Consider the following 17,569-nt stretch of genomic DNA (forward strand, 5'->3'; position numbering starts at 1 on the left):
ATTCCTGATCATCACCAGGCTAGAAAGAAATTTCTAGTGGACTTCCATTGATTTTGTTCTGATCAATATTTTTATTAGCCACATTGATGAGAATAGAGAAATTCTACTCATCAAATTTGGGGCTGTCATGAAACTGTAAGTAGGGATAGGAAATAAATAGATAGCAGAGATAAAATGTCTCTACTTCATGGAATGAGGAACAGAATCATTTTAAAAAAAGATTTTGTTGTTTTTATTGCACAAAAATACACATTTATTATAGCAAAGTAAAAAATTATAACCACCTGTGATCTCATATCCTACAATCACTGTAAACATTCATGTGTGTGTATTCTACCCCTCCACCCTCACCCATAGCTTTAAAACAGTGGTTATCTACAAGGAGTATACCTCAAAATCACCAGATGCCCAGGTCCTATTCCAGACTTATCAAATCAGAATTGTGAGGGTATGACCCAGACACATATATTTTAAAAAAGCTCCACAAATGATGCTAATGTATATTCCATGTCAATCACAGTTCTAGAAAAGATCATATTATATATGTGTTTTTATAACTTTAATTTTTATATTTTTAAAATAATCAGGCATAAATTTGAATTTATTGCTATACAGTTCTATGAATCTTTTTATCATTTTGAAATAATTTACAAGAAGTTGCAAAAATTGGTAAAGAGGTCTTGTGATCCCTTCAGCCAGTTTCCCCCAGTGGGAACATCTTGTATAACTCTAGTATAGTTGTGTGAATATAGTATAGTATCACAATCTGGAAACAGACTTTAGTAAAATCCATAGACCTTATTTTGATTTCACCAGTTTTATGTGCACTCATTTGTGTGTATGTGTGTGTGTTTAGTCTATGCAATTTTATGTCATGTAGATTTGTGTAATCACCACTACAGTTAAGATACAGAACTGTTCCATCACCATAAGGATCCCTTGTGCTACCCTTTTATAGTCACAGCTACTTCCCTCACTATACTTTCCCATCTGTGGCAACTACTAATTTGTTCTCTATCTCTATAATTTTGTCATTTCAAGAACATTATATAAATGGGATTACACTCTGCATACCTTTTGAGATTGACTTTTTTCACTCACCATAATTTCCTTGCGATCCATCCAAGTTGTATTTTTCAATAGTTCATTCCTTTTCATTGCTGAGTAGTACTCCATGGTATGGATGTCCCATAGATTGTTTAGCCATTTACCTATTGAAGGACATCCATTTCCAGTATTTGGCTGTTAAGAATTAAACTTCTATGAACATTTGGGTACAGATTTTTGTGCGATCATAGTTTCTTTTCTCTGGGGTAAGGGCTCAAGGGTGCAACAGTTCTATGAGTTTAACACATGTGTAGATTAGTGTAACCACCACCAAAATCAGGACACAAAACAGTTCCACTATCCCTACAAAACTCCTTCATACTATCCCTTTATAGTCACACCCTCACCCCACTCTTAGCTTCTGGAAACCACTTTGTCTTTTCAAGAATGTCATATAAATGGAATCATAGTATATAACCTTATGAGAATGGCTTCTTTCACTCAGCATAATGCCCTTGAGATTCATCTATACATTGTATGTACCAACAGTTCATTCCTTTTTTACTGCTGAGTAGTATTTCATTGTTTGGATGTACCACAGTTTGTTTATCCATTCATGTGTGGAAGGACATTTGGGTTGTTTCCAGTGAAAAGAGCTTCTACAAACATTCACAACCAGGCTTTGATTTCATTTTTTTTTCTATTTTTTTCTGTTTTTAGTTTATTGATTTCTCCTCTAATTCCTCTAATTTCCTTTCTTCTTGCTTTAGGTTTAATTTGCTCTCCTTTTTATAGATTCTTACAGTACTAAGTTTAATACAGGAATTATATTTTTCTTGAAGAACTTGGCAATGAGCCCATTGATTTATGGTGCTCTTTACATGCCATTCTTTGATAACTTTTTCTAATACATCTTATTGGTCTACTTAGAAAACCTTATTCTTCTTGAGTCATTTTTGTAACTTATATTTTCCTAAAATATAATTAATTCATGGATATTTCCAGTTATTGTCCTTGATTGTGCATAGTATTTTTTTGTAATCATTTCTTTTCTCATTCATAACATTGTTCATGATGTATTATCTTGCTCCTGTATGCTTGCATGCATGTACACACTCCCTCTCTCTCTTTTCTTTACAAGAGGTTTTTTCAAACTTCTTGTCTTTTCAAATAACCAGCTCATGGATAAGTGTTTAACTTTTTCTGTTTTTTTTTTTAATTCATTAACATCTGCTTTAATCTTTGTTATTATTCTGCTAAAGTTTATTTTGTTTTTTTCCCTAGCTTCTTGAGTTGAATTGTTAATCTGTTTTAATTATTACTCTCAGTGATAAAAGCTCCAAAACTATACATTTTCAAATTACAGTTTTGACTACAACCAATTAGTTTTGAAAGATAGTATTGTAGCTATCTTGATTTTTCTCAGTAGTCTGCAGTTGCAACTTTTATTTCCTCTTTGACACTTTTTTTTTTGTTTAAGAGGAGTGTTTAACTTTGTTTCCAAATATTTTGCCTTTCTTTTGTTTGGTTTATTCTTTTATTGCCAATTTCTAGGTTAACTGCATTGTATATAGAGAATGTGACTTGGATGAGAATTTGTGCTTTAGGTTAATGAGGTTTTCTTCGTGGTTTCAGATTTAATACATTTTTGTAAATGATTCAGATATTTGAGGAAAATACATATTATCCAGAGGATACAAACATCATTATATCAATTAACTTGGGCTTAATAATTATTTTAAAATTTATATGCTAATTTGTTTTTTTCTGCTTAATTTATCAAAGTCTAAAAGCAGCGCAGTAACCACCCACAACCATTTTTTAGATAATTTCTCTTTACATTTCTTCATCCATGCCATCTCACTATAACCCCTGACCCATACAATTTTTTAAATTACAAAATTATTATATTTATAATGTATGTGGGTGTGTGTATGTATGTATGTTTGTGTGTGTTTATATGTATGTATTTGTGCGTGTGTGTGGGGGTATAGAATCAACCACACTTTTCATTTATTCTTATTCCTCAGGGGTAATCCTTCAGATTTTTTTGTGTCTTATCCCTTTTATTAAATTTTTGATTGTCCTTTTTAAAAAATCATGGATTATATAAATAATACATAAATATATAGATATCCATACATATATATGCACATGTAAAAATATGTTTTTTAATGAGTGTGGAGTTTAAGAGTCTTTTTTTGTTTTGTTATATGGATAGGCCAAGTTGTATTCATTGCCCTGAAACTTTCTTTTTTCTCTTAAGAATAAATCTTAGAAGTCTTTCCATGTAACTGTAGATCTACCTCATTTTTTAAAACTGCTGCATTAATATTCTATTATATGGATGTAACCATTATTTAGTTAACCAGTCCCTTTGATGAACCTGCTCTGTTAGTTCCACCTCAAATAGGGTGATATATATTGCATACATTTACCTCATTTCTTATTCTGTTTTGAGTTGAAATAATCTAAGCTTTTAGATCCAGATTATTATTTTTAATACATTATCTTCCCTATGAAGGATTATTTTTGATATTTTCATTAAGTTTCCTAGCCATGCAAGGAAACTCTGCTTTGTTGGCTTCATTTTAATTACAATTTATTTTATACCATGTGTGTCATGTTGAATTATGTATTCCAATTTAGACAAGTTCTTAATTGTAATCAACATCCCTGTGGGTATGAAACCATTTAAATAGGACCTTTTGAAGATTTTATTTTTAGTAAAGGTGTGATCAACTGAAGCAGAGTGGGCCTTAAGGTGATTATAAAAAGAAGAAACCCAAAGCCAGAGTTAGAGAAGGCCACAGGGAGAAACAGGAAGTCAGTGGGAATTTGTAAGGGAAAAAAGAGGATATTGCCATGGGACATGAGGCACAGATACCAGCCAAGGAATTCCAAGGATTGCAGCAGACCAGCACCAGATGCTACTGACCCTAGGAGGAAGCAAGTCTTCTAGCCTCTGAAACTGTGAGACAATAAATTCCCAGTGTTTAAGCCAAGCTATTGTGTGGTATTTGCCATCGCAGCCTGGCAAACTAAAACACTATTTATGCTTAAGTTCATTTATTTTGATTTACTTCTCAATCCGTTTAAGTAATTTAGTTGAAACACTTTTAAGTAAATGTATGTTCTACTGGCATACATTTTGAATCCTTCAATGTTTAAAAATCTCTACAATTCTGTTGCCTTTGTCCATTGCTTAAATACTTACAGATTCCTGGGTCAAAATCTTGTCCCTCAAAATATCACTGGCATTCTTTCATTGTCTTCTGGCATTCAGTGTTATGGAGGAAGTGTTAATGCTAACCTGAGTTTTGTTTCTCCCTTTTTCTAGTAACTTGGTTTTAGTCTTGGATGTTCATAGGATTTTTTCCTTTTATTTTTTTTTGTTTACCTTGAAATTAAAAAAAATATTCAGTATGTCTAGATATGGATCTGTTTTCCTTGATTTTGTATAGTATATTGTGAGTCCTTTTCAATCTGAAGATTCAAGTGTTTTTCTGCCTTAGAGAAGTTTTCACCTTTTAATTCTTTTTTCCTGTTCTGCCTTCTCTCTTCTCTCCTTCTGATTATGTGTGTATATGTGTTTGTGCATGAGAATGTGTGTATCTCCAGAATCTATTCTGCATGTCTCTCAAATTTGCATTCATTGTCTTCAGCTTTCTTTTACCTCTCAGTTTTGGGAGAATTTCCTAAGGTGGCCACTGAAATCATTGATTTGGTTTTTGGCAGTTTCTAATCTGCTCTCAGCATCTGTTAAATTTTTTAATTAAGTATTTCCTTTTTCACCAGGAACCAATCTTTCTTGGATCCAAGAGTGTTCTCTTTCAATAGATTCAATGTCCTCTCAGCTCTTGTAGAGAATATACTTTAAAAAATTATTCTAATTCTTTTGAGTGAAAAATTTTGATAGACATTTGCTCCAATTTGTCAGAATGTTTATCCTTTAAAAATTACTTATTCTAGAGGAGGGAAGAAGATGGCGGCATAGAGAGGAATGGAAGCTAGTCAGTCCCCCCTGGAACAACTAATAAAGAATCAGGAACAACTAGTAAATAATCTGGAATAACTGCAGGGGGACAAACGTGACCATCCACTCACCATACACCAACCAGAATTGGGAGGAATGCCTGAGACCACAGCATAAAATCTGTAAGTAAAAACTGCAGATCTAAGCCGGGAGTCCCCTCCCCCTATGGCCCAAACTGCAAAGCCTCACAGTGCTAGAGAGCAGCACTCTCTGAACAAGTGAATATAACTCAGCTGAGCTCCAACTGGGGTTTTAATTAACAAGCATGATCTGCTCAGTCAATACAAGCTATTAATCCACAAGAAGCAGACAGAGGCTTTTCCTGATGACTGACCTTGGAGAGCTGGAAGACCTCTCTGGGAGGGAGGGGAAGCCCAGAGGACTGGGTGCTGTCTCTGGCTGACAGGTGAAAGTGAGGGGGTCCACAGACTGAACTTGAAGGGAGGTATTCTGTCCCTTTTTTGGCTCAGTGGAGAAAGCCTCAGCCATTTTCAATTTCCAATGCTCAGACCAAGACAAGGGCAGAGATAGCAGAGTCAGAGACTATTCAAATGCTAATGACCTCTCCCTAGAGGGTGTATCTTCTCTAAGAGGAAAGAGGTGGTGCCAAGCTCTACAACCTGCCTTCCATTCCAAACCAGACCCCAGAGCCTGGGGGAAAACAGCCACGTGCCACACCTCTTTACACTAGTCTGGAGCTACAGGCTGACAGGTGCCACCTGCTGGGCAGAAAAGCACAGTGATTTGAGGCCTTACAGGGTATATCAATCTAAGACACCCTCAGGGAAAATGATACTATTGCCTTGTGCCAGTTTGAATGTACTGTGTCCCCCAAAATGCCATTATCTTTGATGCAATCTTGTGTGGGTAGACATATTGGTGTTGATAACATTGTAATTCTTTGAGTGTTCCATGGAGATGTGACCCACCAAACTGTAGTTGATAAGTCTGATTGGATAATTTCCATGAAGGCATGGCCCTGCCCATTCAGCTTGGGCCTTGATTAGTTCACTGGGGCACTATATAAGCTCAGACAGAAGGAGCAACCTTGCTACAGCCAAGACGGACACTTTGAAGAATGCTCAGGAACTGAGAGAGGAGCTGCAGATGAGAGACAATTTGAAGATGGCCATTGAAAGCAGACTCTTGCTCCAGAGAAGCTAAGTGAGGACAAATGCCCCAAGAGCAACTGAGAGTGACATTTTGAAGAGGAGCTGTGGCCTAGAAAGGAGCATTCTGGGAGAAAACCATTTTGAAACCAGAACTTGGAGCAGACAGCAGCCACGTGCCTTCCCAGATAACAGAGGTTTTCTGGATGCCATTGGTCATCCTCCAGTGAAGGTACCCAGTTGTTGATGCATTACCTTGGACACTTGATGGCCTCAAGACTGTAACTGTGTAACCAAATAACCCCCTTTTATAAAACCAATCCATATTTGGTGTTTTGCATTCTGGCAGCATAAGCAACCTGGAACATGCCTTCTACTGGACAAGAGCCTGTTCTGGTCTGGGAAAACCTGATTGGAGTAACAAAGGAAACCAGATGCCTAGACAACAGAAATTAACAACCTACACTAAGAAAAATGAAGTTATGGCCTAGTCAAAGGAACAAACTTACACTTCAACTGAGATACAGGAATTTAAACAACTAATACTAAATCAATTCAAAAAGTTTAGGGAAGTGATGGCAAAAGAGACAAAGTGTATAATGAAAGCACTGGACATACATAAGGTAGAAATCGAAAGTTCGAAAAAACAACTGACAGAATCTATGGAAATGAAAGGCACAACACAAGAGATGAAAGACACAATGGAGACATACAACAGCAGATCTCAAGAGGCAGAAGAAAACACTCAGGAACTGGAGAACAAGGCACCTGAAAGCCTACATGCAAAAGAACAGATAGAGACAAGAATGGAAAAATATGAGCAATGTCTCTGGGAACTTAAAGACAAAATGAAATGCAGGAATGTATATGCCATGGGAGTCCCAGAAGGAGAAGAGAAGGGAAAGGGGGCAGAAGCAATAATAGAGGAAATAATCAGTGAAAACTTCCCATCTTGCATGAAAGACATGAAATTACAGATCCAAGAACTGCAGCATACACCAAACAGAATATATCTGAATAGGCCTATGCCAAGACACTTAATAATCAGATTATCAAATGTCAAAGATAAAAAGAGAATCCTGAAAGCAGCAAGAGAAAAACGATCCATCACATACAAAGGAAACTTGATAAGACTATGTGCGGATTTCTCAATAGAAACCATGGAGGCAAGAAGGAAATGGTGTGATATATTTAACATACTGAAAGAGAAAAACCACCAACCAAAAATCCTATATCTGGAAAAACTATCCTTCAATATGAGGGAGAGCTCAAAATTTTCTCTGACAAACAGACAATGACATAGTTTATGAACAAGATACCTGCTCTACAGGAAACACTAAAGGAAGCACTGCAGACAGAAAGGAAAAGACAGGAGTGAGAGGTTTGGAACACAATTTTGGGAGATAGTAGCACAGCAATGTAAGTACACTGAACAAAGATTACTGTGAGTATGATTAAAAGAGGAAGGTTAGGAACATATACAACACCAGAACAAAAGATGAAAGATAAAGACGGGGACTGTAAAATTCACTGAAACCTAGGGTGCTCAACAATTGTGATAAAAGGTACAAATTTTTTTACATGAGGTAAAAAAATGAATGCTAACATTGCAAGGTGTTAAAAAGGGGTTGGGATTGGGGGAAAATACAATCAGTGCAAACTAGAGACTATAGTTAACAGAAACACTGTATTATGCTTCCTTTAGTATAACATAGGCAATATACCAAAGCTAAATGCATATGTGGGGGGACATAGGGGAAGGGTGTGGGACTCCTGGCATTGGTATTGGTGTCTGACTGTTTATTCTACTTTAGTTTACTGCTATTTTTCCTTTTGTTGCTTCCTAGCTGTCATGTTTTGTTTTGTTTTGTTTTGTTTCTCTCTCTTTTATTCTTTTTCTCATCTCTCTATCTTCTTTGACTCTTCCTCCTCCTTTGTTTAAGAAATAGCGGTGTCCTTATATAGATATTTATGTATGGTGGTGAATACATAAATACATGACTATACAGGGAACCACTGATTGTTTACTTAGGACGGAATGTATGGTGTGTGAGCAAAACCATCTTAAAAATGGGTTGATGAAGAAACCTTGAGGTCATTATATGTGTGAAATAAGACACACAAAAGGACAAATATTGAAGGATCTCACTGATATGAGCTAATTATGATATGTAAACTCATAGACATGAAATGTAAGTTATCAGGATATAGAATGAGGCTAAAGAATGGGGAGCACTTGCTTATTATGAGCATAATGTTCAACTAGGGTGAACTTACATGTTTGGAAATGGACAGAGGTAATGGTAGCATGTTGTGAGAACAATTAACAGTGCTGAGTGGTGTGTGAAGGTGGTGGAATGGGTAAGCTCAGAGTCATGTATGTCACCAAAAGGAAAGTTGGAAGTTAAAAGATGGGAGTGTATAAAACGGTGAATCTTGTTGTGGACAATATCTGTGATTAACTGTACAAATATTAGAAATCTCTCTCACGAACTAGAACAAATGTATGACACTGTAACTAAAAGTTAATAATAGAGAGACATATAGGAAAAAAATATACCTATTGCAAACTATATACTACAGTTATAACATTCTTTCATCAACAGTAACAAATGTACTATGAATCAATAATGGAGGGGGGGTGGTTAGGGGTATGGGAGGATTTGAGTTTCTTTTCTTTGTGTGTCTATATTTATTTTCTGGAGTAATGAAATGTTCTAAAAATTGAAAAAAAATTTTAATTGTGGTGATGGTTCACAGTTGTATGAGGGTACCATGGGCAATTGATTGTACACTTTGGATCTTTAGATAATTGTATGGTATGTGAACAATCTCAATAAAATAGGGCAAAAAATTACTTATCTTTTCCACTTATCTGGTTGATTTTCAGTTTATGCATTTTGCATTTAAAGGCTATTTTGATATTAGTTTAGGTACCCCAGCTTTTTTCTTTTTTTGGTTACTGCTTGCATGGATTATCTTTTTCCATCCTTTCACTTTCAAACTTTCTGTATCTTTGGGTCTAAAATGATCTCTTGGATCATTTTTTTGCCCATTCTACCAATCTGTGTCCTTTGATTGGGGAGTTTAGTGCATTAACATTCAATGCTATTACTGTAAAGGCAGTATCTATTTCAACCATTTTTTCCTTCGACTTTTATTTGTCAGATATATTTTTTCTCTTTTCTTAGCCTGTAATTACCCTTACTAATACTCTTCATTTTTGTCCCCTCCTCTAAACCTCTCTCTCCTGTCCTTTTTTTTTTTTTTCAGTTAGCAGAACTCCCTTTAAAAGTTCACATAGGGCTGGTCTATTTTTAATGAACTATCTCAGCTTCTGTTTATCTTTTTTTTTTTTGGCATAAGGAGAAGCATTTTATTTAATGAACTATATGTGGCTCCATGAATTCATTCAGTATCACGGCTCTCTTTAAAAAATAACAAGCAATGCATAAACAATGTACAATCACATGCTTTACATATCTATCTATATATCTATATCTATATATCTATATATTCATACACTCATACAGAGACATGCTTTAAATATATAAAGAAAGTTCCTTGGCCTTCCTCATATTGAAACATTCATAACAATTGTTATTTGTTTGTACACTTATGTAATTTTGCACATTTCATTAAAGGCTTCTGAGCATTCTAATCACTACAATATACCTAAACATTATTTTCTATGTAATGGGGTCTAGCATTCCTAAAAACTGAGCTTAATTATCAATGAACTCTCTGGTACAAGATGATGGGAAGGTTAGTTTAGGCAGAGCTGATTTTTTTTTTTTAAATTCAGTTTTATTGAAATATATTCACAAACCATACAGTCATCCATGGTAAACAATCAACTGTTCACAGTATGATCATATAGTTATGCGTTCATCACCACAATCTATTTCTGAACATTTTCCTTACATCAGAAAGAATCAGAATAAGAATAAAAAATAAAAGTGAAAAGAGAATACCCAAACCATCCCCCCATCCCACCCTATTTGTCATTTAGTTTTTACTCCCATTTTTCTACTGATTTTTTTTCAATTTTTTAACTTTGTTTATCAAAAAATTAAAAACAAACAGGCAAACAACAACCAAAAAAACCCCACAACATTTCAAACAAAGCAATGGATTAAGGAAAACAAATAACCTAAAATAACTACTTTGCTTCCAATATGTTCCTACCATACCCCAAGAAAATTAATAAACCATGTCCAAACAGAGGAGTAAGAAAAACAAATAATCTAAAATAACTACATTGCTTCCAACATGTTCCTACCATACCCCAAGAAAATTAACAACCCCTAAGAAAACAAAGGAATAAGAGAAAAAAAAAAACCTAAAATAACTCTATTGCTTCCAACATGATCTTACTATATCCAAGAAAGTTTACAAACCATAATCATTCCTGAGCATTCCCATAACATTGAGATTACCCTCCATAGTTTATCTGTTCTTATTAGATTATCATTCCCCCTCCACTAATTGGTATCTCTAGGTCCCCTACATTCTACAGTATAAAACATTGTACATTTTTCACAGAATTCACATTAGTGGTAACATACAATATCTCTCTTTTTGTGCCTGGCTTATTTTGCTCAGCATTATGTCTTTTTTTTTTTTAATCTTCATTTTATTGAGATATATTCATATACCACGCAGTCATACAAAACAAATCGTACTTTCGATTGTTCACAGTACCATTACATAGTTGTACATTCATCACCCAGATCAATCCCTGACACCTTCATTAGCACACACGCAAGAATAACAAGAATAATAATTAGAGTGAAAAGGAGCAATTGAAGTAAAAAAGAACACTGGGTACCTTTGTCTGTTTCCTTCCCCTATTTTTCTACTCATCCATCCATAAACTAGACAAAGTGGAGTGTGGTCCTTATGGCTTTCCCAATCCCATTGTCACCCCTCATAAGCTACATTTTTATACAACTGTCTTCGAGATTCATGGGTTCTGGGTTGTAGTTTGATAGTTTCAGGTATCCACCACCAGCTACCCCAATTCTTTAGAACCTAAAAAGGGTTGTCTAAAGTGTGCATAAGAGTGCCCACCAGAGTGACCTCTCGGCTCCTTTTGGATTCTCTCTGCCACTGAAGCTTATTTCATTTCCTTTCACATCCCCCTTTTGGTCAAGAAGATGTTCTCCGTCCCACGATGCCAGGTCTACATTCCTCCCCGGGAGTCATATTCCACGTTGCCAGGGAGATTCACTCCCCTGGGTGTCTGATCCCACGTAGGGGGGAGGGCAGTGATTTCACCTTTCAAGTTGGCTTAGCTAGAGAGACAGGGCCACATCTGAGCAACAAAGAGGCATTCGGGAGGAGGCTCTTAGGCACAACCATAGGGAGGCCTAGCCTCTCCTTTGCAGCAACTGTCTTCCCAAGGGTAAAACCTGTGGTAGAGGGCTCAACCCATCAAACCACCAGTCCCCTATGTCTGTGGTCATGTTAGCAACCATGGAGGTGGGGTAGGTGAATACCCCTGCATTCTCCACAGGCTCCTCAAGGGGGCACTGCATCTTTTTTTTTCCTTTTTTTTTTTTTAACTTTCCCTTCTTTTTTAAATCAACTGTATGAAAAAAAAGTTAAAAAGAAAACAAACATACAATAAAAGAACATTTCAGAGACCATAACAAGGGAGTAAGAAAAAGACAACTAACCTAAGATAACTGCTTAACTTCCAACATGTTCCTACTTTACCCCAAGAAAGTTACCTAATATAGCAACATTTCTGTGAACTTGCTCCTACTATATCCATCAGAAATTAACAGACCATAGTCATTCCTGGGCATCCCCAGAACATTAAATAGCTTATCTGTTCTTGGATTATTGTTCCCCCTTCCTTAATTGCTCTCTATTGCTAGTTCCCCTACATTCTACATTATAAGCCATTTGTTTTACATTTTTCAAAGTTCACATTAGTGGTAGCATATAATATTTCTCTTTTTGTGCCTGGCTTATTTCGCTTAGCATTATGTCTTCAAGGTTCATCCATGTTGTCATATGTTTCACGAGATCGTTCCTTCTTACTGCCGCGTAGTATTCCATCGTGTGTATATACCAAATTTTATTTGTCCACTCATTTGTTTAAGGACATTTGGGTTGTTTCCATCTTTTGGCAATTGTGAATAATGCTGCTATGAACATTGGCGTGCAGATATCTGTTCGTGTCACTGCTTTCCGATATTCCGGGTATATACCGAGAAGTGCAATCGCTGGATCGAATGGTAACTCTATATCTAGTTTTCTAAGGAAGTGCCAGACTGACTTCCAGAGTGGCTGAACCATTATACAGTCCCACCAACAGTGAATAAGAGTTCCAATTTCTCCACATCCCCTCCAGCATTTGTAGTTTCCTGTTTGTTTAATGGCAGCCATTCCAATCGGTGTTAGATGGTATCTCATTGTGGTCTTAATTTGCATCTCTCTAATAGCTAGTGAAGCTGAACATTTTTTCATGTGTTTCTTGGCCATTTGCATTTCCTCTTCAGAGAACTGTCTTTTCATATCTTTTGCCCATTTTATAATTGGGATCTCTGTACTATTGTCATTGAGTTGTAGGATTTCTTTATATATGCAAGATTTCAGTCTTTTGTCAGATACATGGTTTCCAAAAATTTTTCCCATTGAGTTGGCTGCCTCTTTACCTTTTTGAGAAATTCCTTTGAGGTGCAGAAACTTCTAAGCTTGAGGAGTTCCCATTTATCTATTTTCTCTTTTGTTGCTTGTGCTTTGGGTGTAAATTCTAGGAAGTGGCCGCCTAATACAAGGTCTTGAAGATGTTTTCCTACATTATCTTCTAGGAGTTTTATGGTACTTTCTTTTATATTGAGATCTTTGGTCCATTTTGAGTTAATTTTTGTGTAGGGGGTGAGGTAGGGGTCCTCTTTCATTCTTTTGGATATGGATATCCAACTCTCCCAGCCCCATTTGTTGAAAAGACCATTATGACTGAGTTCAGTGACTTTGGGGGCCTTATCAAAGATCAGTCGGCCATAGATCTGAGGGTCTGTCTCCGAATTCTCAATTCGATTCCATTGATCTATATGTCTATCTTTGTGCCAGTACCATGCTGTTTTGGCAACTGTGGCTTCATAATAAGCTTCAAAGTCAGGGAGTGTAAGTCCTCCCACTTCGTTTTTCTTTTTTAGAGTGTCTTTAGCAATTCGAGGCATCTTCCCTTTCCAAATAAATTTGATAACTAGCTTTTCCAAGTCTGCAAAGTAGGTTGTTGGAATTTTGATTGGGATTGCATTGAATCTGTAGGTGAGTTTGGGTAGAATTGACATCTTATTGACATTTAGTCTTCCTATCCATGAACATGGAATATTTTTCCATCTTTTAAGGTCCCCTTCTATTTCTTTTAGTAGAGTTATGTAGTTTTCTTTGTATAGGTCTTTTACATCTTTGGTTAAATTTATTCCTAGGTACTTGATTTTTTTAGTTGCTATTGAAAATGGTATCTTTTTCTTGAGTGTCTCTTCAGTTTGTTCATTTCTAGCATATAGAAACATTACTGACTTATGTGCATTAACCTTGTATCCGGCTACTCTGCTAAATTTGTTTATTAGCTCTAGTAGCTGTATCATTGATTTCTCAGGGTTTTCTAGATATAAGATCATATCATCTGCATACAATGACAGTTTTACTTCTTCTTTTCCAATTTGGATGCCTTTTATTTCTTTGTCTTTCCGGATTGCCCTGGCTAGCACTTCCAGCACAATGTTGAATAACAGTGGTGACAGCGGGCATGCTTGTCTTGTTCCTGATCTTAGAGGGAAGGCTTTCAGTCTCTCACCATTGAGTACTATGCTGGCTGTGGGTTTTTCATATATGCTCTTTATCATGTTGAGGAAGTTTCCTTCAATTCCTACCTTTTGAAGTGTTTTTATCAAAAATGGATGTTGGATTTTGTCAAATGCTTTTTCAGCATCCATTGAGATGATCAATTGATTTTTCCCTTTTGACTTGTTAATATGTTGTAATACATTGATTGATTTTCTTATGTTGAACCATCCTTGCATGCCTGGAATGAACCCCACTTGGTCATGGTGTATGATTTTTTTAATGTGTCTTTGGATTCGATTTGCAAGCATTTTGTTGAGGATTTTTGCATCTATATTCATTAGGGAGATTGGCTGGTAGTTTTCCTTTTTTGTAACATCTTTGCCTGGTTTTGGTATTAGATTGATGTCAGCTTCATAAAATGAGTTAGGTAGTGTTCCATTTTCTTCAATGTTTTGAAAGAGTTTGAGTAAGATTGGTGTCAGTTCTTTCTGGAAAGTTTGGTAGAATTCCCCTGTGAAGCCATCTGGTCCTGGGCATTTATTTGTGGGAAGATTTTTGATGACTGATTGGATCTCTTTGCTTGTGATGGGTTGGTTGAGGTCTTCTATTTCTTCTCTGGTCAGTCTAGGTTGTTCATATGTTTCCAGGAAATTGTCCATTTCTTCTGCATTATCCAGTTTGTTGGCATACAGTTCTTCATACTATCCTCTTATAATTTTTAAAATTTCTTCGGGATCCACAGTAATGTCACCCTCCTCATTCATTATTTTGTTTATATTAGTCTTCTCTCTTTGATTTCATCAGTCTAGCTAGGGGCTTGTCAATCTTGTTGATCTTCTCAAAGAACCAACTTTTGGTGTTATTTATTCTCTCTTGTTTTTTTTTTTGTTCTCTATGTCATTTAGTTCTGCTTTAATCCTTGTGAGCAATAGAGAAGAATGTGTATCCTGGTGATTTGGGATGTAATGTTCTATATATGTCTGTTAAATCAATTTCATTTATCAGATTGTTTAGGTTTTCAGTTTCCTTCACGGTCTTCTGTCTGGTTGATCTATCTATAGGAGAGAGGGATTTGTTGAAGTCTCCCACAATTATTGTGGAAGCATCAATTGCTTCCTTTAATTTTGCCAGTGTTTGTCTCATGTATTTTGTGGCACCTTGATTGGGTGCATAAACATTTATGATTGCTATTTCTTCTTGTTGAATTGCCCCTTTTATTAGTATGTAGTGGCCTTGTTGGTCTCTCATAACATCCTTGCATTTAAAGTCTATTTCATCTGAGATTAATATTGCTAGTCCTGCTTTCTTTTGGCTGTAGCTTGCATGAAATATTTTTTCCATCGTTTCACTTTCAATTTCTTTGTGTCCCTGTGTTTAAGCTGAGTGAGTCTCTTGTCTGCAACATATTGATGGCTCATTTTATTTATCCATTCTGCCAATGTATATCTTTAAATTTGTGGGTTTAATCCATTTACATTCAGCATTATTACTTTGAAGGCATTTCTTGAATCAGCCATCTTGTCCTTAGATTTATGTTTGTTGGATATATTTTTCCCCTTTCTCTCTTAATGTCCTTTTATGTACCCATACTGAATCTCTTTAGTACTGAACCTTTTTCCATATCACTCTCTCCTTTCTTTGTTTCTCTGTCAGTAGGGCTCCCTTTAGTATCTTAAGTAGGGTGGGTCTCTTGTTATCAAATTCTCTCAGCAATTTTTTTGTCTATGAAAAATTTAAGCTGTCTCTCAAATTTAAAGCAGAGCTTTGCTGGATGAAGAAGTCTTGGTTGGCAATTTTTCTCTCTCAGAATTTTAAATGTGTCATGCCACTGTCTTCTCGCCTCCATGATAGCTGCTGAGTAGTCACAACTTAGTTTTATGTTGTGTCCTTTGTTTGTGGTGAATTGCTTTTCTCTTGCTGCTTTCAGAACTTCCTCCTGCTCTTCATTATTTGACAATCTGATCAGAATATGTCTCTGAGTGGCTTTAATTGGATTTATTCTATTTGGAGTTCACTGGGCATTTATGATTTGTGTATTTATGGTGTTTAGAAGATTTGGGAAGTTTTCCCCAACAATTTCTTTGAATACTCTTCCTAGAGCTTTACCCTTCTCTTCCCCTTCTGGAACGCCAATGTGTCTTATATTTGGATGTTTTATATTATCTGTCATATCCCTGAAGTCCATTTTGATTTTTTCAATTTTCCCCCAATCTTTCTTTTCTTCTTTCATTTTCCATTGTGTCATCCTCTATGTCACTGATTTGCTGTCCACCTTCCTCTGGTCTTGTACTGTGTGTGTCCAGAATCTTTTTAATTTGGTTGACAGTTTCTTTTATTTCCATAAGGTCATCTATTTTTTATTTATTCTTGTAATTTCTTCTTTACGCTCTTCTAGGGTCTTCTTTATGTCCTTTATTTCCTGTGCCATTCTCTTCTTCACATCGTTTATATCCTGTGGCATGCTCTCATTGTTCATCTTTAGTTCTTTGATTAATTGCTCCAAGTACTGTCTCTCCTCTGATGTTTTGATTTGGGTGTTTGTGTTTGGGTTATCCACATTGTCTGTTTTCTTCATATGCTTTAAAATTTTCTGTTGTTTTTAGCCTCTTGGCATTTGCTTAACTTGATAGGGTTCTTTAAGGATATGTAGACTGATTCAAACTCTTATCTCTAATTTTTCAGATCTACAGCTTTGTGGACTCAACCAGTAGGTTGAGTCCACAAGCCACCTAGTCCCCTCAAGCCAGTTCTCCCCCACTTTTTCTTTGTGGTGAGTGAGGGTTTGAGTCTTGTGGGGTCCAATTGGTGCACCAAGCTTGCATGTGTAGTTGGTGTTGCCCGCCCTGCATATGGGGTGTGTGTCTGAGCAGTTAGGGAGGGGGGGCAGCTTTATTAATCAAATCTCCCAGGTGTTTAAAGCTGTTGCAGTAGTCTAATCCTTCAGTTCAGTCTTGCCACAGTTTGTCTTTTCCACTGACCCACGAGTCCTTGGTATTGGCGTATGGTCTCTGGGACTTGCGAGTGGGTCCCTATTCCAAGCTGTGCACTCCTAGGTCCTCTGCTGAGGGGCGACTGTGCCACATCATAGGTGAGCACCATCCCCCAAGGGAGGTTCTGGGCTGCAAGGCTGTGTAGGGGTGTTCCAAGTCTGTTGAAAGAATGGCTGAATGGGGTGTGTTAATTTCCCCCTTTTCACACAGCTCTGCCTTCCTAGCTCTGGGACAATTAACTGAGGGTGCAGGAAAGGCTATTTTCCATGCCCAATATTGTGGTGTGTCCGTGTGTTGTTGGAAACAGTTTCCATCACACTGGGTTGTTTGTGGCAGCTCTCGGCTTTGGTGCTGGCACCGGGCATGAACGTTCCCAGCCCACTGGGTAGATGGGTATAAGAGAATGCCCCCCTTTTCTCGGAAAGTTGTGGTGTTTAGCAAATTTTCTCAGTCACTAGACTTATTGCTTTGACTCTCAGAGGTTTCTTAGCCCTGCTCTTGTCTGGGCCCAAATTGCAAGTCTTTGAGGCTTTCTGTAATGGGCTTCTTAGAGTAATAGTTTTAGAAAAAGAGAAAAA

The 17,569-nt window shown here is 36.6% G+C and overlaps 1 protein-coding gene across 1 annotated transcript in view; it reads left to right on the forward strand.

Moving 5' to 3' along the window:
• The window catches only part of CCNB3 (cyclin B3), a 66,669-nt gene that overhangs the window by 24,820 nt on the left and 24,280 nt on the right, over positions 1-17,569 (forward strand).

Source organism: Choloepus didactylus (genome assembly GCF_015220235.1).
Source record: "Choloepus didactylus isolate mChoDid1 chromosome Y unlocalized genomic scaffold, mChoDid1.pri SUPER_Y_unloc1, whole genome shotgun sequence".
NCBI lineage: Eukaryota > Metazoa > Chordata > Mammalia > Pilosa > Megalonychidae > Choloepus > Choloepus didactylus.